Below are 26,186 nucleotides of genomic sequence, written 5' to 3'. Positions count from 1 at the left end.
CTAGAGGCTATATTTCATTGAGTGAGAGGACAATGAATACAGAAGTCCTTCTAGTCTCATTTGTAACATTTTTCTTGTAATTTACGCCCATATCTATCAAAGCTATTATGGAGGTCATGCCCCACAGCATTTCTTGATAGCGTAGTCAAACTTGCATCATCATGGTGGAGTATTGCAGAGCGAAGTTACTGCCATTTGGGATGGTACATTTAAAGTAGTGGACCAGCTTTTAATTCTGGGATGTTTGCCTTCGTAAGGTGCTCTGTGTGTGTGTTTTGGGGAAGGGGGGGGGGGGGGGGGGGATGTGGGGGGGGAGAGAGAGAGAGAGAGAGAGCCATTTTGGATCTGTGAGGCAGCCAAATTATAGAGAAAAGCTGCTTTCTGTTAGATCACCTACGAAGTACCTGAGAAGTTGTAGGTTCCCAGCAGCTTTTCCCATGTACTAGATGCTTCCGATGTTCTCTGTTAACTTTTTGCAAACCATGTTGTGTTCCTTTACCTGTGCGTGTGTCTCATACCGTAAGCCTTTGTGAAACTCCAAATTCTGTTCTCATTGTAAACCTTTGAATTATTTCTAGTTTCTCTTGCAATTTAGTTGCCAGAGACTGAGCCAGCTGGTCCATTTGTTCACCCATCTCCTTCTTGAGATTGGATACTTATTATTTGAAAGCTACATGCCCATGGTCAACTTGAGCTTGCATGGATGCTTGAAAAACCTTGATTTCTTGATATTAAGCTACATATTGAACAATTTTTAGTTCTTGGAAGATAACAAAACACCTCAGGGGTGGAATGAAGGAGCAAGAATCGGCTCAAGAGGAGTAGAACATTGTTTCTATAGGATAGGGGACCTCCTACTGTAGCAAGTCATCCTACACCTCGTGCCCCCCATGCTTCTTCTGGATCCCTGCCCCAACCCCCCATGCTTCTTCGGGTAAGGGCAAGGTTGTTCCTGCTCCCCCAGCCCCTCCCATGCTTCATTGTTTCCATAGGATAGGGGACCTCCTACTGTAGCAAGTCATCCTACACCTCGTGCCCCCCATGCTTCTTCTGGATCCCTGCCCCAACCCCCCATGCTTCTTCGGGTAAGGGCAAGGTTGTTCCTGCTCCCCCAGCCCCTCCCATGCTTCATCAGCCCTCTTCTCCTTTGCAGGACTCAACCTCTTCACGAGCACCAGGGGGAGGGGGCTCGTCCTCCTAGTCTTCTTCTTGGCGACTTCGTGGTGGACGCCCTCTTATCGAGGGACTTTTGGAGGCTCAGGCCGTGGAACTACCTTGAGGATTCGGACCTGTATCTTATGCCTCTAGAGCTGACGGTCTTGATATTGCAGCCCTTAAAAGGGGGCTCGATTAGTGTGGTTGGTTCTCGAACGCATCCTTTTTGGATTCATCAATTTGCCTCCATAGGTGGGAAGAAGTGGACGTTGATGATATTCGATGCCATGATGCAAAGGGCTCGTCCTCCTAGTCTTCTTTAAGGACTTTGTGCTGGACGTCCTCTACTAAGGGAGTTTTGGAGGGTCGGGCCATGGAATTACCCTAGAGGATCCGGAGGTGTATCTTATGCCTCTGACAATCTTAATGTTGCAACCCTTAAAAGGGGGCTTGATCAATGTGGTTGGCTCTCGCACGCATCCTTTTTGGATTCATGAGTTTGCCTCCATAGGCGTGGAGAAGTGGACTTTGATGATATTCGATGCCATGATGCAAGACCAGTTGTGTTAGTTGATGGATAAGTGGATGGTCCTATAGGGGTTGGATCTATGGCTTACTCATGGTGGTGCTGTTTCCTCTTTGATGTTGGTTGACTTTCTTTTTTTTTTGTTGATGCTAATATTGTTGTTGAAGTTGGCGTCCACCCTTATGCCATGAGCTACCTCTTCCTCTACTTCAGTTTGAAGCAGCAAATACTTGCTCAATTATTTGATCTTTTTGTGCTTGGAAGGACGGGTTGAAACAGACTCTCAGAGCATGGTGCTTGGAAGACTCCAGGTTGTTCACTCCTTATGAGGGGGACAACTGGAAGATCGTGACGGCTAGATTGCTCGAGCTCGAAGGTGGGAACGAGACTGAAGGGGAGGTGGTGCGAGGAGGTGCTACCAGAGATGGATCTATGTACCAGGATGGTGTGCGGAAGCGGAACCAGACGTAGTGGAGCAGGAGCCACTGGATGAAAAGCCAGGAAAAGATTTCGACATCAAAAAGTTCCGGAGGACGACCAGGGAGTTACTGGAGCATCATCATCGACGTGTTGGCATTGGGCCTAGATGTGTCAGTGAGAGGGGGTGTTGGAATGGTCACCTCCCCATCTATAAGCCCCCATATGAGGAGAGCATGGGGGGGTTGGACCTAGGGATGTATAGACTGCCACATGGGTAGAGAATGGGATTGCCACATGGGCAAAGAATGGGGCTGCCACATGGGCAGCACACAAGCTGCCATGTGGGAAGCAAGCAAAGGAAACACACTTGTAGTCAAGGTGGTTGCAACAGATGGTGCCATTAACAGGAGCAGATGGCAAGGCATTTAGCATCAGGATCTGGCCTAGAAGAGGTGGATTTGGAACAATAGACATGGCGGGGTGTCCCAAGAAAGAGGCACGATGATGTCAGCAACATTACGGACGGGTAAGGGCAGGACATCGAGCCGGTAAAGGGCTCCAGCATGGTGGGGATCTGAGGGCAGGTATACTGCCTAAAGAGGGTCTCCAGCAGCATCAAAGGGAAGCCTAATAGCAGCCTAAAAGGGCTTGGCTAGGGTCCTTATATAGGGCTGGTTGGCCAACCAAGCCGGGCAGCAAGCAGACTGGTCGGCCACTTTGGTCAGATAAAATGAGGCTGGCTGGTCAGTTTTATGACAGCCCCTTGGGGGCCTATAAAAGTAGGGCCTCCATGCCATCATTCCACATCTTCTAGAGCAGCAAACCTGCAGCAGACAGGTGCATTCTTGGACCTACTCCCAAGAGGTGAAGAAGACCTACAGAGAGCTGCAGACTGAGCTAGCAAGGTGCTGCCCACCTATGCTGATTCACAGGAAGTAAGGTGGAGAAGAACAGTCTAGACATAGAGTCTACATTTGCTCGCGGTGGAGCATGCAGGTTCAGAGATCTAGAAGTGCATGACATCTAGTAGGAGAACCTTTTGGTATTGTATCTTGTCCTACTTTGTGGATGGGCGGAAATATATAGTATTGCTTCTATACTTGTCTCTGAGCATTGTCTATTTACTAGCTTGCACATTTATGCACATTAAGTTAAGAAGTTTGTGATTCCATACCCCACACCGAACTGTGTGAGCTCTTGAGCAATACTATCAATCTTCTACTGTGTGTATCCTCTATTGGGTAATTTCTAACACAGATAAGGGTACACTTATTCAAAAGAAGCAGATTCAACCCTTGGCAGGGATTGAAGCTATGCTTGCAAATATGTTTGAGGATGATTGGAATGAGCTGGATGTATTAGCAAAGTCTAATGCTAGACTTCATCTTGCAAAGTCAGTCTATTTTACAGTGGTAAATGAGCAGACTACGGAAGATCTATGGAAGAAATTATGTGTCACTTATGAGAAGGAAACTGCCTCTAATAAAATTTTCCTCATGAAGAGGTTGTTTGAGTTACAGATGAAGGAAGGGGTCTCCAATGCTTCCCACTTGAATGAATTCAATATTATTTTCAGCCAGTTTCAGGCTCACAAGATGAATTTTGATGTAGAGACTAAGGTAATATTCCTCTTTTGTTCATTGCCATCCTCATGGGATACCTTCCTTACAGTTGTCAATAACTCTGCACCCGGTGGAGTATTGAAGTTTGATGATGTTGTGGGTAGCTTGTTAGTCAAGGAGATTAGACGAAAGTCTATGGATGGCAACAAGCAAGATGCAGCCTTAAATGTGTAAAGGGGCAGATCACAGTCCGGGGGGGAATTCCCAAGAAAGAGAAAAGTCTCGTAGCAAATCCAAGGCATGGAACATTGAGTGTTACCGCATATTCTCAGGATTGGATTTTGGATTTTGTTGATTCATTCCATGTTACTCCCCATAGGAAATGGTTCTCCACTTTGTGCGCTCCCTTCTTCCTCAAGGCCACAAGTTTTCAACCTATAAAAGTGGAAAGACAGGTTGTGTGCATCTTGGAAATAATTTTGCATGTGACAGTGTGGGAACAGGTGACGAAAAGTTTTCTTTTGCAAATGGTTTGCATTTGTTTGAAAAATATGACATATGTGCCTAAGCTAACCAAGAGTCTTATTTCAAGGGGTCAGTTAGATGGTGCTGGTTTTTAGACTTCCTTTGGTTTTTAGAGTTGAAAATTTCAGAAGGGCTCTATGGTTTTGGCAAGACGTGCCAAGTGTGAGACATTGTATTTCTTACATGCTTGAGAGGTATCTGATCATGTTGTTGCAATAACCAAGTAACCAAGTACTTTCTAGCATTGTCGGTTGGGGCACATGAGTTAGAATGAAATGAAACTCTTATCCCGTTTAGGTTATGTATCGCATTTTCAACTTTGAATTTTGTGAGCATTGTCTCTATGGAAAGCATACTAAATAAGCTCATAAAAGAAGGGAAAAGAAAGAGCTTGATTTGGCGCATTCAGACGCATGTAGTCCCATGCCTACACGGTCATTAGGCGCGGTTGAATACTATGTGACGGTCATTAGGCGGGGTTGAATACTATGTGACATTCATTGATGATGTAACTAGGAAAGTATGGGCTTATGCTATAGCTCGGAAGGATCAAGAGGGAGTTCACGTCCCCTCATACTCCAGAGCAAAATCTAGTTGTAGAGAACAGATGAAACGCACCATTCAGGAATGAATGCAATGTATGCTTTCCAATGCAAGTCTTTCTGGTGGTTTTTAGCCTGAGGCAATGAAGACTGTATTGCATGTGATCAATAGATCACCTAGTAAGAGTTTGGATGGTAGTTCCTAAAGAGGCATGGAGTGGCAAGAAGCCCTCTTACTCTTATTTGCGCATATTTGGATGTGATGCATATGCACATGCCAAAAGAGCTTCGAATGAAGGTAGATCCTAGGTCTAGGAAATGCATCTTTACAATGAAAGTGGAGAGATGGGCTATCGTCTTTCGGATCCAGAAGCAAAGAAGGTCATACAAAGCCATGATGTGATCTTCAAGGAGAAGAAGATGCATAAGACACCCATATGTGTTGTGAAAATAAGAATCACTTTCCAAGATGTGAATCCAGTCAATTATGTTGATAGATAGCAAGTTGTCCATGCACCAAATGTGTAGGAAATGGTTCCATCAAGTACTCCCACAGATACACAATCAAGGGCAGATGATGGATCATCTATTATTAGAAATGATGAGTCAAATGTGACTGATATACAGGCGGTACAGCAAGTTGAAATGCCCTTGAGAAAATCATCTAGAGTCCACGAGACTGCTTGAGAGATTTGTTCCAGGGGTAGACTATGTGATGCTTATTGATTTCAGGGAGCCTTCTTGCTACAAAGAGGCTATGATGTGCGAGGATTAGCACAAGTGGGAGTGTGCTATGCAATCAAAGATGAATTCACTCATGAAAAATAAGACTTGGGACTTGATTTCTTTGCCACATGGAAAGAAAGCATTGCTATGTAAATGGATCCACAAGATGGAGGTCACAGGTGATGATGTGCCTAAGTACAAGGCTCGTTTGGTTGCTAAAGGGTTCAAGCAAGAGAAGGGTGTGGACTTTGATGAGATCCTCTCTTTGGTTGTGAAGATGCACTTAGATGTGTACTTGGACTTTTGGTAGTAGAGGAAATGGGGCTTATGTAGATGAATGTCAAGACAACTTTCTTGCATGGGGATTTGCATGAGGAAATTTACATGGTATAACCGGAAGGCTTTGAAGAAGGGAAAAGAGCATTTGGTTTGCAAGCTAAAAAAGAGTCTCTATGGCCTTAAGTAAGCGCCTAGAGAATGGTATGAGAAGTTTGATGCTTTCATTTAATTGTATCCACCCAAAAAAAAGTTGATAAAAAGAATGCATCAAAACTATAACTTGGAATAGTATGGAGCAACCAAATATAAAATTGGTAAACTGGTAAACCTCTTTGGATCTATCTATGAAGGAATAAAACATAGATTGAAGATGAGGTGGATGAAGTGTCACAATGACTTAGTCTTCTAGTTAAGTTAAAAAATAATTAACATTTTTTGGAATTGTGCTAGCAAAGAAAGGTTCAAATGAACAAAACATAGATTGAATATGTTGATGATCCCAGTTGGAGAGAGGAGGTGACATGGGGTGGAGTGAAAAGGGGAGTCCTCACCTAGAGAGAGAGACATGGGAGTGGAAAAGGGAGGTCCTTAGTGAGAGAGAGAAACTGACAGGGTGAAAAAGGGAGGCTTCACTTAGAGAAAGTGATACCGGATGAAAAGGAGGTCCTCAGTGAGAGATGCATGGTCTACCATACCCCCATCATAGATGACTGCATGATCCAATGGCCTGCTTGCTATCACCCTATGCATGTTTTTTGCTTTGGGGTGGGCCGCTTGCTACCACCCTATGCATGTTTTTTGCTTTGGGGTGTTTGTGCATGCAAAATCACTATGTAGAGAATGCCATTTGCCATTGCCCAAGTCATGGACAAATCAAATGTGCCTGCCTGCAAAGCTATCTTACGAGGAGAGAGTAGATGCTGCAGCTCAATTTGCCATTTGGGCAAAAAATGCAAAAGACAAGGAGCTCAAATTGAAGAAAGCCAATTGATTGCGAGGAACCAGCCCCCTTTAAGAAAGGAGCAAGAAGGGCCGAGCCAACCCCCTTCAAGAAAGGAGCCATTAGTTGTCATGGAGGCATGTGCTAGCAGATTTGGCAAAATCATACTTTGATGTTCAATGTGTTGAATCTGTGCTAGGAGGGTTACTACCCTAGCTGCCTTAGCAGTGCTGCATTCTAGATCAAGCTGATAGGGAGCCCACCCCTATGAATTTTTGTATTATATTCAACCAGTCCAGTGAGCCATTCATCCATTCATCGGAGTGTTGCATAGGGCTTGATAGGCATACTATTTTGGCTATAAAATGATAAAAATGATATTCTCCATCCACATGGAGCCATCCGGTAAAGCTAGAAGAGTTGTTGTATATGTGAACAAAATCAACCACTTGTCTCGCCGGTTCAAGTGGCAAGGGAATCTATTTGCAACTGTGTGTAGGCCCATTGCCTAAATGTAGGCAACCTGGGAATGAGAGGTTGCTTGGGCTCTCTTCCTGCGACAATTGGCCCATTGTCATCAGCTCTTTGCAGCCCACTTGCTTGGTTTCTTTTTGTTTTTGCCACTTTTGTCCATCTTCCTTTGGAGGGATACACCTAAGGATCTAGGAATCCTACTGCTACTACTTCTACATGTGGGGGTTGTTGGGTCTTGTTCACTTGAGGCTCCCTCTACTATCTCTGTCCATCTTGCAGAGGGGGGGGAGGGGTCCTCTATTGCACTCCCTATCAAGGTGGCCCATTTGTAATAAAGGAATTGTCCTAGTAACCCAAATACCTCTATCCTCTGTCAAAGTGTTCCCCCCTCAAGGGTCTCAAGGAGAATCATCTCTGGAAAAGACCTTGGGTCCTCTACATCCATCCTCAGCCAGGGGACATTTTCATCTACCACAACTGAAGCTGTAGTCTCTATGGGTGACTCTAGTACAGTCCCAAAATCCCAATTTAAGGAAGGAAGGATGGCTCTATGCTCTCATGGGAGTCTTGGGAATCAAAACATCACCAATAAACAAGGGACATGGTGGGTTGAATCCATGTACTCCGCTGTGAAACTATGGTACCAAGGGAAGACATAAACCAAGTGGTGCCAAGGAGAATGGGGCTCTACTCCACAAGTTCCAAGGTGGTGTTGGGGGAGCTCCGTTGGAGGAAGGAGATGCCCCCCTCGTAGATGGTGATCTTCTAAATGTGGTCTCTTCTAGTGCCAAGCTTGCTTAGATCCAATGTCTCACCTATCTCCTCATGGGTGTGAGCTCGACTATTGTGCCCACTACTACCTAGTCCTAAAGTGACTGCATTTCTTGCTTCACCTGTTGCTTATCATTCATAGAAAGGAGAACCTTAATGGCTTGGGGATTCGAGGGTGCTACCATAGAGCCTCTTTGGCCAAACCAAAGGTCACCTCCATTAACCAAGAAAAACCATGCCTTGTATGGAGAGGAAAGAGGAAAAGGAAAAAGAGAGGAAAGGAAGGGAAAGGACATTGGCACAAGCCTTTAGCTTTTGATCAAAGGAAAAGCCCAAAAAACAAAAAAAAGACAACCTCCAAAAAACGAGCTCGCAGTGAAGAACACCCTGGCCGGCAAGCTCTTCACTGAGGGGGCCTGAGAAGGGACCCTATAACTCATAGCAAGAAGAGGTCATGCAAGAGGGGGAAATAGTTCTAAAGATATCTCAAGAGGCAAACTAGCGAAGCCAAGACTTCACGAAGAGGTACGACCTACAAGAAGCCAAGTGAGAGCTGCCACGAACCAAGCCTAAGCCTTGAGAAAAAGCTCCAACTAAATTATGCTTTAGTCTCTACCCCTCTCTGGGTCTGTAGAAGGAGACTTCACGTTCACTTTCTCCTTGAATCCCTTTTCAGATTGAGATTTCAAAACATGAATGTTTCACCAACTCATAACTTTACAACAACATGTTGCTATCAACCTATTGCTTTACTAATGGGTCTCCTAAACACACTAACTGATAACTTTATAGCAACATATCCAAATGAATCCAAACCACTTGCAAATGAAAGCTAATTTTAAGTACAAAATTCACAAACAATCACATTTTTTTTTTTCAAAGAACAAACAATCACATTTCATAACACCAGCTTTACAAAATGGTAAACCCATAGATGCATTTCTAAAAAAGTATTTGAGGCGCACATCTGCAACATTTCTGCCCTCCTGAACTGATACGTCTACTCTACATCTATCGGGTCTGGCGACTTCACTCTTGGAGCAGAAACCGCCTCTCCCATATCAAAGTACCTGCCCCTTGATTCAAGCACTCCCCTTATAAGCTTGTCTGTATGCAGATGTCCACAATCACCATCCATACAAAAGAAGATTGACCTCATATCACTTGGCATAATAGACACAGGAGACACAGGATCCACTATCACCCTCCATAAACATTGTGCTTGTTGCATGTCCATCCCACGTCTATGATAGGGGATTATCCATGATGCACACGGGTAATATTGACCACTTTCGAGCATTCTCACTAAACATTTACTGAACGGCATACCCAATCAACATTGTAGTTAGTATTTCCAAAAGAGAAAAGCCCTATCAAAGACATTTCCACTACTCAAAGAGACGATTTTTCAATTTCTTAGCACCAAAATGCACATAGAATTCCATGCCAGATCGTAGATCCTATGCGTTGATGTTCTTAGAGACCATCCAAAAAGTGTCACTGCCCCATATCCTTCAAACAGTACGCGAGCATACCGTGAAACGTATGCATGTTTTTTTGCCTTAATCCTTTGCACATGATCATTCCACCCACGGGCTTCTTCTTATCTCACCCGATCAAATTTTGAATTGCCTTGTTAACGGACTGGACACTCTTTGGAACCACCTTGCATACCATCTGGAGATGCAAATGATAGAGTGATCCTCCTCTCTCCATCGAACAAATACCACCATTGCAAAAAGTCTCCAAAAACTTATGGGCACCTTCTAACAGATTCGTATCAATATCTTCTCCATCTACGCCAATCATCACACTAACTTCAAACACTTTTGACCCTCCTACAACCATTCGTGGCATTCCTCTCCCTCCGTTGACCACTTGAAACCTGCATGCAACAACCAAACATAGGGCTAGGCAATCCCGCACTCTCCTTTGATACTAAAACCACACACCTTTCATCAAATCGCAAATTCCCCTCACCCACGCCATTTAATCATCCTCGCCTCCCTTCTCTACCGTGCACACAAGAACCTTGGCCTTCATCAGGGTGACATCCATATCCTCTCCATCTGCCATCCCTCTGATGAACTACGTTGTAACGTGTGCATATCTATTAATGATCAACCATCTATTAATGAATCTACCAAGGGGGCGTGCTAGCTACATGGCCACGTGTTGAAGATTGTGTGGACTTCCAGCGCTTTCTACCAGATTCTGCCTAATTAAGCCCCTAACCTTATCTAATTGACCTCAAATAGCCACTACCCTTTTACCACTCCACCCCGCCTTTCCCCCCCCCACTTCCACTAATTGGCCTGCCACATGGGTGGGCCTTAGTGAAGCTTGTAGGATGGAGATGGGAAAAATATTTTTGGGTTTATTCCTTCGCTGTGAAACATATGATCGGTCCACGTCGGCTCTGCATTCATCACTTGGCGGCTCTCAAATGTGGTGCCATTGTTATCGAGAACAACTAAAGTGCTGGGCATATTTTTGGCATTATGGGTCTGAGTGCGAACGACTTTGCAGATACTTATTGATGACCAGCCTGCAAAATTCCCTTGCTAGCCGTGTTGCTAGAGATGTCTTCTGTGGATGGGAATTCGTTGTGAATTCACAGAAGACATCAATTGGGTTGCATGCATTAAAACCATAATCTTGGAATTCGTTGTGAAGATTCTGGCGTTAATGCGATCGACATGCTCTGCATGCAACGCGATCGTGAGAAGGGTTCGTCTCATCATCATTCGCTATAAAGGGACGATCAGTGTAGATGGACGAGTGCATTTGAAATCGTTGTTTCTTGCTATGGTGAATAGCATTATAGCTGACTGTGAAGTTGTTGGCGACTCTGCTGGTGATCCTCAAATCGCAGGAGATTCAATGGCTAGAAGAGAAGGCTATCCTGTGTCGATGGACACAGGGAATAATACATTCCATGGGGGTTGACTCCTCCTTCTGAATTCTCTGTTCCCTTCATGTTCTTGATTCGCAATTCATTTTGGACCTTTATTGTTCGCTAGTAATGGTTTGAAACTCAATTCCTTTGCATTCCGCTCTGAATTTTTGAATCTCGGTCGATTCCTCCAGAAATGCTGAAGCGCATCAGTGGAAAAGCTCTATTGGACACGGACGATGACGCCATGTCCATTGTCAAAGGTAGTTCTTCTGGTAGTATTTGATGCTGTGCAGATTATCGATTACTCGCCTGAACGTGTAGAGCCAGGGCCTCACGTTGTTTTTGTACTAGGAGAAATATCTCTTACTCGCATTGCATGCATAGAGGCAGGGCCAGAGAACGTACGCGAAGCGAAAGTCTCTGCGACAATGTTGAGTTCGCCACTCATGTTGATGTCTGCTGCTGCTGGTAGGCCGCCTATGCAATCTGATCACTTGCTAAATAATTCTGCGATCAAGAAGAACCCTAAACGCTCACTCCGCAAAGCCTTTCAAGCGGGCAGTCGGCTGATTCAGTCTTCTGTGTTTGTTATTGTTTTTGTGTTGATTCTAATTTTACGTGCTTGTCTTTCAATAAAATTTTACGTGCTTGTGCAAGAGTTTTATATGGCAATGCTAGACTGTGTCGCTATTGCTGCAAGTACAGTGCATGATGCAGAGAGTTTTTGCTTTCATTTGATGACTCGAATTAGAGTGCGAAGAGAGTAGATTGTTTTGCGGGTGAACATTTGCAGTATCAGCCAATGATACAGTAATTTGGTCTACCCGCACAAAATTGTTTGCTCGTCAGTTCAAAAGAATCTTCTTTTTCTGCGCGAAGGCAATGAGCGGCGCACAAGATTGTTTGGTCATCCAACCAAAGAGTCATCCTTTCTTGCTGTTTACATGTTTCGTAATTGCTCATAGTCACATGAAGAAACTACATAGATTCTTTTTCTTTTCTTTTCTTTTCCTATCTACTTAAAATTTGTTTAAATGTTGGATTTATGATTTCGCTCAAAGATAGCTTTTTCATGGAGCCCTCTATACTTTTACACATTACTAAAAATGACAATGTCGCACCACATTGCTTGCCATTCACTTACTAATTGCAAATTTTATGGCATTTTACCCTTTGTATTTAGTAGTGTTGATTATTTCATATTAAGGCAAGAATTGTCAGCAAATTGAGCTCTGTACAAACTAGACTGTGGTGCTTAGGTCAAGTTAGTTTAGAAATTTTGCAATCCGTTGTAGTTGTCAGCAAATTGAGCTTTGTACAAACTCATGGTGTTTAGGTCAAGTTAGTGTAGAAATTTTGCAATCCATTGTAGCAGTGAAAGCTTGAGAAAAAAATTGAATAAATGTCATCTTTGTAGAGTTGCTACATTCTTATGGTTGTCAAACAAAACGAGACTTGTTGCACTTACACATTGTAAGTAAGTTGAAAAGAAAAGACACTAAGAAACCATGACAAATACCAATGAATTGCAATTCAAATCAAAGAAATGTACATTGCAAAGTAGTGCAACTTTAGTTTTGATAAGCACATGCACTTTTGGAAGGACAACTTTGACGTAGTGTGCATGCCATCAATTATTGCAGCAAGCAAGGCATCATCCTTGAAAAAAACTACATGCAACAAATTGGAGCAACCTGTGGATGCAAATGAGGTGACTTTAAACAAAGGCCATGAGTTTGTGGTAGACCCAAGGCTTTGGTGCTCATTCCAGGCAAATTCATAGGAGGTGAAAACACTTTGCCTATGCTTTACATTAGCAAGATCGTTGATGCCATCCCACATAGATTCGCATTTGAAGGAAAGCTCCTTGTGAAGTACAACACTTTCAAGGATAAGAAAGCTAGTATGCAACACGCTTGTGTGCTGATGTCAATGATTTGACTGACACAACTATGAGACTATTACTTTGATTAGCCCCCTTGCATTCGTCCAGCAATACAAAGACATGTCGTTGCCCAATTCTTTCTATAGAATTGAAGGTGCAGTGCCATGCAAGAAAGGTCAAGGCGAGGCAGGTAGTTGCTACTTTTATTTGCATGTTGATGCAATAACCTTAGTGGTGAAAGCTGAAGAGTTCGAGGGCGATGTCTCAGAAACATCAATAGCCGAGTTTTCACCTTTCGCATCTTGGGTGATAAGATGAAGCAAGGCATGATTTTAGCAATAATGGCCACTATAAGTATTGTTGTCATAAAGATGGACAGCAAGGGTAGTGTGGTGGACCAAATAGTTGTGGCAGATGACCCATGTGATGAAGACCGTGAACCAATAAGCATCTTCACTCCTTTTTGTCTTTTGAATGTTGATGACTACATGTTTCTAATGCTTTCTTTTTTGGTAGCTTTCCTTTGTCACAAAGAGGAAAAACATCCTCACCCGCCTAGTGCAAGAGTACAATGACGATAGGCTTGTCATGTACACCCTGAAAAATGTCTCCTACATGATGTCAAGAATGCTTTGGGTTTCTACGCCTTTAGCATCCTTGCAAAAATCCCAGGTGGTCAAAAGAAAGAGGAACTATGGTCAAAGAGTAAGCTCATGTTCCTTTGTGTGCTTCATTGCATGCACAATTTGTTATGATGACATTGTTTCTTTTGGCAAGTCGCTAGCGTACTACATTTTATGAACCTCCATGCTCAACTTGTGGAGATTTAGTGCAACAATTGTGGTGGCATGCATGTTAGTCATGATCCTACACATCCTATTGCTACACTTGTGCGTCCATCGCCAAGGTTCTACTTCTCAAAGGACAGACCTACCTTCATGATGGCTCGGATTTGACGGTGATGATCCATGGTGCACACGTGGACACTTTGCTTGGGTCCAAAACACCCTTTTTAGAGTTGTACGCTGAAAGTGTTTTGCACATGCGCTCAATGCTCGTAGGTATTAAGCCAAGCGGGAGCTCCATAATCAACAATTCTAGGCACTTGGTGGTGTTCGAGCCAAATGCATGAAAACCTTTTGTACCGGCCTAGACTTTTCAACAATGTGATTGTGCACTTTCATGGTTCCAATCTAGTAGTTGTTTTGCTCAAGATTATTTTGTTGCCATGCTTATGCGACAAGTAGGCATTCACATGATGGGTAAACAAGTCAACATACAATCCTACGGAGATAGCTCCACTAAATAGGCAAAACCATAAGTGTTCTTATATTCTTTGGGATGCGGAGCACAAGAGCTCATTGCAATCGTTGGTGCGAACAATGCTACACATTACCACAAAGGACATTGCTGCTCACTGCTTGTGCATGTTTCCCAAAGTCCAAGCACTTTGTGCAGGCTATTGTGAAACGAATGTACAAAACTGAGAAAAGACTTGGCATCCAAGATGGCATTATTCAGCAACACCCCCCTTGACGCCCAAGCACCCTGCATGCCTCTACTGCAAGCCCAACACATCCAAGAGCACTCAAACAATCACCAAGTAGCTTGCTCTACTGAAGAGGTAGTCCAAAGTAGCATCGTCACAAGGTACTTGAAGAGAATTGAAGATACACCTTCATTCCTTGTCTTTGTTGTGGAGTCCTAGAGGTCAACAGAAAGTTTATTTTTCAAAACAATGAAAGTGATGGTCGTGCATCCTCATCTTGGGTTTGCATGCAAAAAGGCCAACTATGCGGCCAAAGATTACATGTCAGGGAGGTTGCGCAAGACACAAACATTGAGCGGCTCTTGCAATCCCATATTGGCTTTTGCGACTTCAAATGCCTCCGCACTTTAGCTAACTACAAGCATAAGCTCAAGGAAAACCTCTTTGTGATGCTAAGGCAGTTAGGCCCCCCTACCTTTTTCTTAACTTTTTCGACTACTAAAAAAATGGGAGCCATTGCTCCACTGTCTTCACAAGGTCAAACCAGGAACCAAAGTAGCGCCATCAAACGTTGATAATTTGTGTGAACTTGTGTGTTCTAATCCAATAACAATTGCAAGGTATTATGTTCACAAATTTCAAGCAATGAAGCATCTCAATAAACAAGATGCCACAATATTGGGCACATACTTGACTTCTTATTTGTGATGTCTGAGTTTCAAAATAGGGGAAGCCAACACGATCCTGGACTACTGTGGATTGAAAATGCTCCTGTTTATGGCAAGTTCTTGGACTTTGAAGTTGAGGTCTTTGTGGACAAGCACATATGCATAGACATTTTGAAAATTGCCTTGGAGAAAAAAGACACAAGCATAAGAAAGTTTATTTTTCAAAACAATGAAAGTGATGGTCGTGCATCCTCATCTTGGGTTTGCATGCAAAAAGGCCAACTATGTGGCCAAAGATTACATGTGAGGGAGGTTGCGCAAGACACAAACATTGAGCGGCTCTTGCAATCCCATATTGGCTTTTGCGACTTTGAATGCCTTCGCACTTTAGCTGACTACAAGCATAAGCTCAAGGAAAATCTCTTTGTGATGCTAAGGCAGTTAGGCCCCCCCACTTTTTTCTTAACTTTTTCGACTACTAAAAAAATTGGGAGCCATTGCTCTGCTGTCTTCACAAGGTCAAACCAGGAACCAAAATAGCGCCATCAAACGTTGATAATTTGTGTGAACTTGTGTGTTCTAATCCAATAACAATTGCAAGGTATTATGTTCACAAATTTCAAGCAATGAAGCGTCTCCTTAAACAAGATGCCACAATATTGGGCACATACTTGACTTCTTGTTTGTGATGTCTGAGTTTCAAAATAGGGGAAGCCAACACGATCCTGGACTACTGTGGATTGAAAATGCTCCTGTTTATGGCAAGTTCTTGGACTTTAAAGTTGAGGTCTTTGTGGACAAGCACATATGCATAGACATTTTGAAAATTGCCTTGGAGAACAAAGACACAAGCATAATAAAACATGTAAAAAAAGGAGGGAGTTCATGTCGCTTCCATTTTCCACACCCTCCCATGAGGGCAACAAAAATTTTGACTCCACTCGAAGAGCCAATGAGGTTAAACTTGCACAAAACAAACTACAAAGAATCAGCTCTTTCATGGATGAACACTACACTAAAAGCCTTGACTTTGACAGCTTCTTGGGTGCCCTCTGACTAACAAAAGAAGAGTACCTTTCAACATTGTAATGCAGCATTGGCCAGCCAACACTTTACTTGCAAAGACACATGAAAGATGTCTACATGAACAATTTCAAGGTGACCATTTCCAAGCTATGGAATGCAAATACTGATGTGAAGTTTGCTATGAGCCCCATGTAACTGCATCCTATTGCACTTTATACATGACAAAAGTCGATTGTGCCCTTTAAAGTCATCATGCAAGCTTTGCACCAATGCTTGCAAAAGAGCGCACTAGTGAATGAGCGTATCCCATAAAATTGGCAATGCCATCTTGAACATACAACACATCAGCTCACAACAAGCAGCGTACTTATCATTATCCCTACCATTGACAAGCAGTACAAGGGAGTTTTTCTACATAAACACAAGCCCCCCTAAGGAATGAACTATGCTATCAGCTTGAGATGATGGATCTCCAAAGCACTGATGTTTTCTTCCTCGACATAATTGGCAACCAAGTACAAAACCAGGCCAAATGTATTGAATGATTTGTGTTTAGCTGAGTACACCAGTATGTACACTGTGTCTGCTCACACCATGAAGAAACAAAAATGCCCTAAGATCGTGTGATTCAACAATTATACTAAAGGCAAAGACCCTGAAAATAACTTTAGAGAGAGCATAGACTTTAGAGAGAGCTATGCTTGCTATTTTTATCATTCGGTGCTAAGGAGCCTAGCACAAGTGAAAGCTTCCCAACATGGCTTGACTTATACTATTATGAAAAACAAACAATTGACATTAACAAGAATAAATTAAACAGAGACGTCTTGCCTCACGACTACACCAATGCCACAACTCCACTCTCATTGTCCATGGACACACTTGATAACCAGCTGGATCATGACAATGACTTCGATTTGCACACTGAACTGGCAAGCCCTGTCAAGCAAAATCATTGCCACAAGGCAATCGACTTTACATACGTGTTCATGCCTAATAACCAATACCACCATGAGCTATGCAAAAATACATTAGGCAATGCATAAGAAAAACTCCTCAAAATGAGGTAGAAAATTACCAAGGTTGAGGCTAAAAATGCCACCTCAACACTATGGTAGTCTTGAGAAGAAGGGGGAGTCCCTGCAGTCTCGCTGAGGATAATAGCCCTGCTAGCAAAAGCTACCCAAGAGGATCCGTGCATACTCATCTAGATGGCCATCAATGCATGTATAGTGTCTACCCATATACTAGCCAAAGTGTGAGAGGGGTGAACCTGGGACCCATCCAAGCTTTTGTGCATCTGGCTCTCCAAATATGCCACATTGAAATGCTCACCAGTATCTTCCAAGAAGAGTCCACTAAGGCATGAACAGCCCTGAAAGGTAAGACTAGAACATCATCTAGAGAACATGACATGACCAAGTGTCGTCTTGCGATGCAGAAACAGTCAAAACATTCACGTTATTGCTATTAGTACAAGCCCTATAATGACATTACTCACGTGAGCTAATGGCCAATGCCGAGTTGCAAAAGGTTTTTCTCTTGGCCTACACTAGAAAGGCTACATATAACACAGGAGTTACAACTATACATTCAACCCTTCATTCGCCTTGCAACTAATTGTGTTCGATGAGATTTCCCTAATAGGGCGAAACACGTTCATTGTAGGAGACATGTGAATTCGTGAAATTAAACACAATCACTTGCTACCCTTCAGAGGAGTTGACATCCTCTTGTGTGGGTACTTGTGCCAAGAAATCCGTACAAAGGATAATTGGATATTCTCATGCAAATCTTCAGCATTAGCAATGTCGCCTTCTGTTTGGAAGGACAATGTTATGTACTACAAGCTTAACATGACCAATTCCAAATCCTGGAAAATGTTTCCAACATTTATTTTATTAGGACAAATAAACTTTCGACACCAATATCAATTTTTTATTTTAACAAAGCTAACAAGAAAAAATCATCCATGATTAAACTCTTCCTTATAGGCCGATAGAATACACTGTTAAGGTCAGCCTTGGTTTCACCCCATTCCAACCAGTGTATGGTTTGGATGTAGTAGTCCCATTGGATTTCATCATCCCCAGTCTATGGGCAGCCATATAGCAATGCCTTGCTGACAAAGAATCCATTGAAGCATGAACCCTCAACTTGAGAAGCACACAAAAACTTGATTAAGAGGAGTCTACCATGATATGAAAGACAATAGAAGTCATGGATTAAAAAACGCTGCATTCTCAGCCAACTAAGCTGCTTGCAAACAGGCACCCACACATTGGGCAACATCAAAACAATTAACATCTTGTACTATCGCCGACCACCTATTAAGGAAGAAGTGCCCCATCTTTTCTACACAAACGCAGCACAGGACATATATAACCATGACATCTCCTAAAAACTATCAACACATCCTCATTGCATCTCAACAAAAAATGTTAGGCATAAGACATGCAGGAAAACAATAAGGCTTTCATCATAACATTTGTTACAAACCTTTGAAGGAAAATTATTTTAGTAATGTGAAGATACTAATGCTTTGCTTTGGTGTATGCTCCCTTTTTTCAAAATTGAAGACCTAGGCCTATTAGGCTTGAGAGGAAGAAAATGTCGGATGACCATACAATGATACATATTCTTGAGGATGCATACATGCCAAAGCCAATAATCACATAAATGAAATCAACATTTTATTTTAAATGATTTTTCTTTTGGGAAAATAAAGGAATTATTTGTATTTAGAAATTACATGATTTTAGCTTTAATTACCAATTTATATTTATAAATATTCACACAATAGTACATTGATTTGGTTTAAAGAGAGGGTCTAAATTTATTGAAGAGCATTTTACGATGGAAATTGCAACTCTAGAACCAATTAATGAGTCATAATGCAAAGGAGTCAAGAGATGCAAACCCAAGAAGGTATGTTAAAGATATTAGAGCAACTAGTGAAGGCATTGCAATAGATTGCAAAGATATAGGATGCACAAGATGGAATGCATTCTTCACTTGCTAAGTTTTTATTGTCAAGGACCTACAAGAATGTGAATAAATACATGCCCAAAATGTATTGAGTCAACTAATGAAAACCCTAAAATAATGTCCCCTCTTGTAGCCAATTGCATGTAGAACTACCAATGCACTACATTGGGAAAAAGGAGATGCACCTTTGAGACCTAATGTGAATGTCCCCAGTCATAGCCAACTATGCACATAACTATTAAAGAAGGAAAGGGAGATGCACCCTTTAGCCCCTTGAGCAAGGATGTAAAAGAAAATTAATTGAAAACTTGACAGTTAGCACCATGATTTCTAGGATCCTAGTTTTGATTGCAAAAGTCAAGAACTAAGAATCAAAGGCTGGATCTATTGTGGTGCATAGGGTCACTACATTGGCAACGCCTTTCACGATGACAGTGACAAGCAGAGAGGACAAAAAGGAAGAACTAGGACTAAGGGTTCTCAAACACTTATTGTCGATGGTCATAAGGGAGATTGGACTTTTTGATGGGGGCTGTGATCAATTCTTGTGATGCATTTGGATCTATCTATGGTGTACAACTTACAATTGGGCCCTTTTAGAGAGGCCTTCATGGAAAAAAAAGTATGGTTTAACTGGCTAGAGAGGTGGGTAATGCTCAAATATTGGGGTTACCTTATGGGGGTGGGTATTCCACTGTGACTAAGGTTTGATTGGTGCTTCAAATGATAAGAGGTAAATTGAAAGTCTAAAGAGGTGAGATGTTAAGCTGGGGGCAAGGGTTATTATACTAAAGCACATCTTAGTAGCTTTGACAATGTTGACGCTTTGAGTATGGTTTAATTGGCTAGAGAGGTGTGGAATGCTCAAACATTCGGTTTACCTAATGGAGGCAGGTATATAATTAAAACTAAGGTGTGTGTCACATGATAAGGGGTATATTGAGATGTTAAAGAGGTGAAATGTTGAGTTGGGGGCCAAGGGTTATTGTACTCAAACACATCCTATTGGATTTGAAGGTGTTGATTCTTTGGGGAGACAAAGTAGGGGTGCTTTAGGTGTTTAGGGTTGAAGACCAAGGAAATAGGACAATGCATGTAACTAGCTACATGGCTGGGTATGGTACCACAGAAAGAGGAGGGATTTTATTTACCTAATAATGAGAATGGTATATTCTATGAGATGCAATGTGGGCTACTCCCAGGTACCATACAGGGGTGGTGGGTGAGAGTGCTTTCAACGAAAGTGGAACGGAAGAGGGTGAGAGAGAGGGAGAACCACACAAGTTTTGGTGGGTGCAGAACACCCTAATCTTTTATGTCATCCACATATATATATCCTGCACCGACTCCCTTTAGTAAGAAAACCTATCAAAATCTTGAGTATGAGATGAATTTAACAATATGCCATCATAGTGTAATTATTCAACTTAACATGACTGTGTTCTATACTAAAAAAGCTTCAAATATGTCTTTACACCTTGAAATTTGGGTAACACATGAAAAAGTTACATTAATTTGAAAGGAGATGGGTTTTCATATTTTAGTATATTTTTTGTTTTACCCCCCCCCTTGGGCCTCACAAATTATGAAAAATATGTACAAATCTCAAAATCTTGCATATTTTTCCCTTGCATATTTGAATTTTTTAAAGGAAATACATGCATATTATATATGGACCGTGTCCCCCCATACCCTGGATTTTGGACGAGGGTAGTAACATATTTCATATTGAGTTGGCACCCTAGGATATGTGTGTGTGTGTGTGTGTGTGTGTGTGTGTGTGTGTGTGTGTGTGTGTGTGTGTATTGTGCATAATCGGGGTTAAGGCACAGTGGCCTTTAACCCCCACAACCTCCCACTTAAAGGCCAACGTGCCTTTAAGGGACAGCAACCATTGGACATACTATCCAATACACGACAATACTCAAACTACTGACTAGGTAGACTCTTCGTCAACATATCGACAGTTTTATCATCTGTATGAACCTTGACAAGCTCTATGCGCTTGTCTTCAAGTACCTCCCTGATGAAATGGTACCTGACCTCAATGCGTTTGGTCTTTGCATGATAGACCGAATTCTGTGCTAGAAAGCTGAATAGCACTCATGGAATCACTATGCAATGTTGGCACACCTGTATGAATCCCCAAATCTCCCACTAGCCGATCAAGCCATATAGCCTCCTTGCAACCCTATATGACTGTAACATACTCGGACTCTATGGTACATAAAGAAACACACTTCTGTGTGTGAGACATCCACAACACTGCACCACCTGCAAGGGTGAACACATAACCAGAAGTGGATCTCCTACTATCCACATGTGCTGCACAGACTGAATCTCTATTCCCAAGTACACACATCTCTCCTCCGCCAAAGCAAATGCACATCTACTTGGTACCCTTTATGTAACTCATGATGTGCTTAACTCCCTCGCGATGCCTCTTTCCTAGATTAACCATATACCATCTAATAACTCCCACTGCAAATGCAATGTCTGGTCTAGTAGCTATCATAGCATACATAAGAACCTTGGCCATCATGGCCCTCTCCTCATCTGATTTGGGACTATCTGCCTGACTCAGTTTTACATATGGAGGCAATGGAGTACTTACTACCTTCCCCCCCTCCATATTGAAATGCTGCAACACTTTTGTAACATACTCCTTCTGTGAAAGCCAAATGAGTTTCCTACTCCAGTCACGCGTGATGTGCATACCAAGAATATGACCTGCAGGTCCCTAGTCCTTCATGTCAAAGGCCTCATGCAACTTGGCCTTCAATGCTCCTAGCTCAGAAGTATTCTTGCTAGCCAATAGCATATCATCCACTTGAAGTGCCAGGAGTATCAAGCTATTATCCTTAGCCTTTTTAGTGTAGTGGGCAATGATCAATCTCACTTCTTTTGAAACCCTGGGACCAAATGAAAGCATTAAACTTTTGATACCATTCTCTAGCCGCTTGCTTAAGGCTATAGAGACTCTTTTTCAGCTTGTAAACCAAATGCTCTTTGCCCTTTTCTTAAAAGCCTTCCGACTGTACCATGTAAGTTTCATCATGCAGATCCCCATGCAAGAAAGTTGTCTTGATATCCATCTGCATAAGCTCCATATCCTCTGCTACCACAAGTCCAAGTACACATCTAAGTGTGGTCATCTTCACAACTGGAGAGAAGAAATTCACACCCTTCTCTTACTTGAATCCTTTAGCAACCAAATGGGCCATATACTTAGGCACATCATCACCTATGACCTTGATCTTGTAGACCGATTTACATGGCAATGCTTTCTTTCCATGTGGAAAGAAATCAAGTCCCAAGTCTTATTTTTTATGAGTGAACTCAATCTCTAATTGCATAGCATCCTCCCACTTGCACTGATTCTCACGCATCATAGCCTCCCTGTAGTAAGAAGCCTCCTCACAATTAGTAATAAGCATCACATAGTCTACCCATCGAACAAAATCTATCAAGTAGTCTAGACACTCTAGATGATCTTCTCAAGGGCATTTCACTTTGCTATACCACCTGCATGTCAGCCTCATTGGGCTCATTGTTTCCATCAATAGAGGATCCATAATTGGCCCTTGATTGTGTATGTGTGGGAGTACCTGGTGGCACCATTTCTTGCACATTCAATGCATGGACAACTTGCTGTCTATCAACGTATGCGAGTGGATTCACATCCTGAAAAGTGATTCTTCTCATTTCCACATCCCTCATGGGTGTCTTATGTATCTTCTTCTCATTGAAGACCACATCATGGCTTCATATGATCTTCTTTGCATTTGGATCCTAGAGACAATCGCCCATCTCTTCACTTTCACCATAACCACTAAAGATGCATTTCCTAGACTTAGGATCTAACTTCTTCCGAATCTCTTTTGGCACATGCATATGCCTTACACCCAAATATACGCAAATGAGAGTAAGAGGACTTCTTGCTACTCCATGTCTCTTCAAGCATACCACCATCCAAACTCTTACTAGGTGATCTATTGATCACATACACTACAGTCTTCATTGCCTTAGTCCAAAAACCACAAGAAAGACTTGCATTGGAAAGCATACATTGCAACCTTTCCTAAATGGTGCGGTTCATCTTTCCTACAACATTTGGATTTTGCTCTGGAATACGAGGGGACGTGAGCTTCCTCTTGATCCCATGTGTATCACATAAATGCTGAAAGTCATGAGAGAGATACATAGGCATTTAAGCATTCTACCTGACTCATTTTCAATGAAAGCCAACCATTTCTAAAATACTTGGAACACATCACCTTTCCGAGCTATAGTAGAAGCCCACAGTCTCCTAGTTGCATCATCAATGAATGTCACATAGTATTCAACACACCTAATGACAACATAGGGATGGGACCACATACATCTGAATGCACCAAATCAAGCCTTTCATGCTCTTTCTTTCCCCTTATTTTATGGGCTAATTTAGTATGCTTCCCATAGAGACAATGCTCACCAAATTCAAAGTTAGAAAAACTCAAATGCGATACATAACCCATACAGGATAAGAGTTTCATTCCATTTTGGCTCATGTGCCCCAACTGGCAATGTCACAAAGAAGTACTTGGCTGCTCGGTTATTCCAACAACATGATCAGACACCCCTGATACATTTAAGGAATACAATGTCCCACACTTGGCACCTCTTGCAAAAACCATAGAGCCCTTCTAAATTTTCCAATTCTGAAAACTAGCATCATTTAGCAGACCCACCACGCTGAAATGAAACACTTAGTTAGCTTAGGCACATCTCTCACATTTTTCAAAACAAAAGCGTACCCATTTGCAAAAGAAAACTTTATGTCAATTGCTCCCACTATGTCACATGCATAGTTATTTCCAAGATGCACACAAGATGTCTTTCCACTATCATAAGTGGAGAACCATTCCCTATAAGGAGTAACATGGAATGAAGCACCAGAATCCAAAATCCAATCTTGGGAATATGCATCATCTGAAGTGGTAAGCCACTCTACAGGTATATTAGACATGAAGAGAATGTCATCGTCACTATCATTAGTAATTGCATTGATCTGCTCGATCTTCACTTTTCCTTTGTCCTCCCTTGGGCTCTCTTCATTCTTATTTGCACCCAAATTTGCATTCTTTTTCTTATCCTTTTGCTCTCTTTTCTGCTTGTAGCAATCCTTTTTCATGTGGCCGTTCTTGCCACAATGGCAACACTCAATGTTCTCTGCCCTGGATTTGCTACGAGACTTCCCTCTTTCTTGGGACTTCCCCCTAAACTGTGATCTTCCCCTTTGCACATTTAAGACTACCTCCTGCTTGTTGCCATCCATAGACTTTCGTCTAATCTCCTCGGCCAACAAGCTACCCACAACATCATCAAACTTCAGTACTCCACCACATGTAGAGTTACTGACAACTGTACGGAAGGTATCTCATGAGGATGGCAATGTACACAAGAGGAATATTGCCTTAGTCTTTGCATCAAAATTTGTCTTCTGAGCTTGAAGCTGGCTGGAAATAATATTGAATTCATTCAAGTGAGAAGCAATGGAGACCACTTCCTTCATTTGTAGCTCAAACAACCTCTTCGTGAGGTAAACTTTATTAGAGGGAGTTTCCTTCTCATAAGTGGCACATAATTTCTTCCACAAATCTTCCGTAGTCTGCTCATTTACTACTGTGAAATAAGCTAACTCTGCAAGATGGTCTAACAGTAGACTTTGCTAATGCATCCAACTCATTCCAATAATCCTCAGACATAGTTGCAAGCTTAGTTGTAGTCCCTTCCAAGGGTTTACCCTGCTTCTTTTGAAGAAGCACATCCCTTATCTATTTTTTTAAAAGAGAAAATGTGTCCCATCAAAATTTTTAATGCCAAAAAACTCCATTTCAAACATGGAAGAGGATGCCATGATGGAAATAAAGCAAAATCCCAAATGCTAGTGCTTGCAAGAAAGAATCCCACCAAATACCAAGTGCATAATATCACAAAAAAACTCTAAGCTCAAAGCGTCAAAATGCATCTGACTCATGTGCATATAACTATGCATCCATATGAGCAATTCTGGCCCAAAAGAAAATGCCAACTTATAATGACAAAACAATGGCAAACCCAATGCCAATAAGAGCTAAATGCCTCAAGAATAAACACCATTCATGGGCATAAGCATCAATAATGTCTCATCCAAGAGAGTATAGCACTATTAGTGCATCAACTGCTGCAATGTGTCAAAGTTATCCCTCAGTATAAAATAGCATCTGTGTGCTAATAAACGTCCATCAATAAAGCATCCCACAAGGCAATCTGGGCCTATCAGCGCATGCAACAAGGATTAAATGCATCCAAATGGCCTATAAAGCATCCACTATAACCCAATGCAAACCACAAATGAGTGCGTATGGCTCAAACTACAACTAGAGTGATTTGCATAAGGTATATCCAAAAAATTACGGTCTCACAGTAATGACTGCTATTGAAAATAGAACATGAGATGCCTCAAAACATGAACGTTACTACATGTTTGAACTCAATGATGCAATGTGCACATTTATCCTTTCTCTCGCAACTCCAAAATCTTATCCGATGAGAGAGTAAAAACCAATCAACCCTTGCAGTTGACTTGAAATTCAACCTTCGAATGATTTTCCAACACCGAGAAAAATGAGACAATTCGACTCTCAGAGAGATAGAGCTTCTCCAAATCTCCACGAGATCATGCATGAATTGATAGGTAGGGGTTTTCAGGCCTCCAGAACACAATGGAACAGACGGTTTTGGAAATCGTGCTCCAAATCACTGGATCCAACAAACAAATTGAAAAAAAAAAAAGTAGATTGATATGTTTGTAAACACCACCGAATTGAGAATGATGAGTAACACAGAAGTTTTATGACCTCTTGAATCCATCGAAACTTACAAATATACGAATGGTTGCTTCAAACTTGAGTTCCAACACACTGGCAGAAAAACGTTGAAGCAGAGACATTGAGTCAAAAATCTAATAAAATGACCCTAAATTCAATAATAAAGGGGTTTTTAAACTACCAAAGTGCAATGGACAGCAAATGCAAGCAATCATTGCCTCTGCAAGTCATTCCAGACTCTCAGTCACATCATCAAAAGAAATAGGGGAATCGTCCAAAAACGTCTTTTTGCTCCAAAACCACCTGCAAGCTTGCAAAAAGCCACTCAGAGACTTCCAAAAGCCACTTGTAGGATTCTACAAGGTTCACCTAGGAAGCTTAAACAAGCACACACATGCTTGCTCCATCCTCCCACAAAGCTGCAGCAGTAAACTTCAAACTCCGGGCACACACATGGGCT

Source organism: Dipteris shenzhenensis, chromosome 8 (assembly GCF_047967505.1).
Source record: "Dipteris shenzhenensis isolate YYH24624 ecotype China chromosome 8, Dip_SZ_1.0, whole genome shotgun sequence".
Taxonomy (NCBI): Eukaryota; Viridiplantae; Streptophyta; class Polypodiopsida; order Gleicheniales; family Dipteridaceae; genus Dipteris; species Dipteris shenzhenensis.
The sequence above is the reverse complement of the archived record's forward strand: the minus strand, read 5'-3'. Positions refer to the sequence as shown.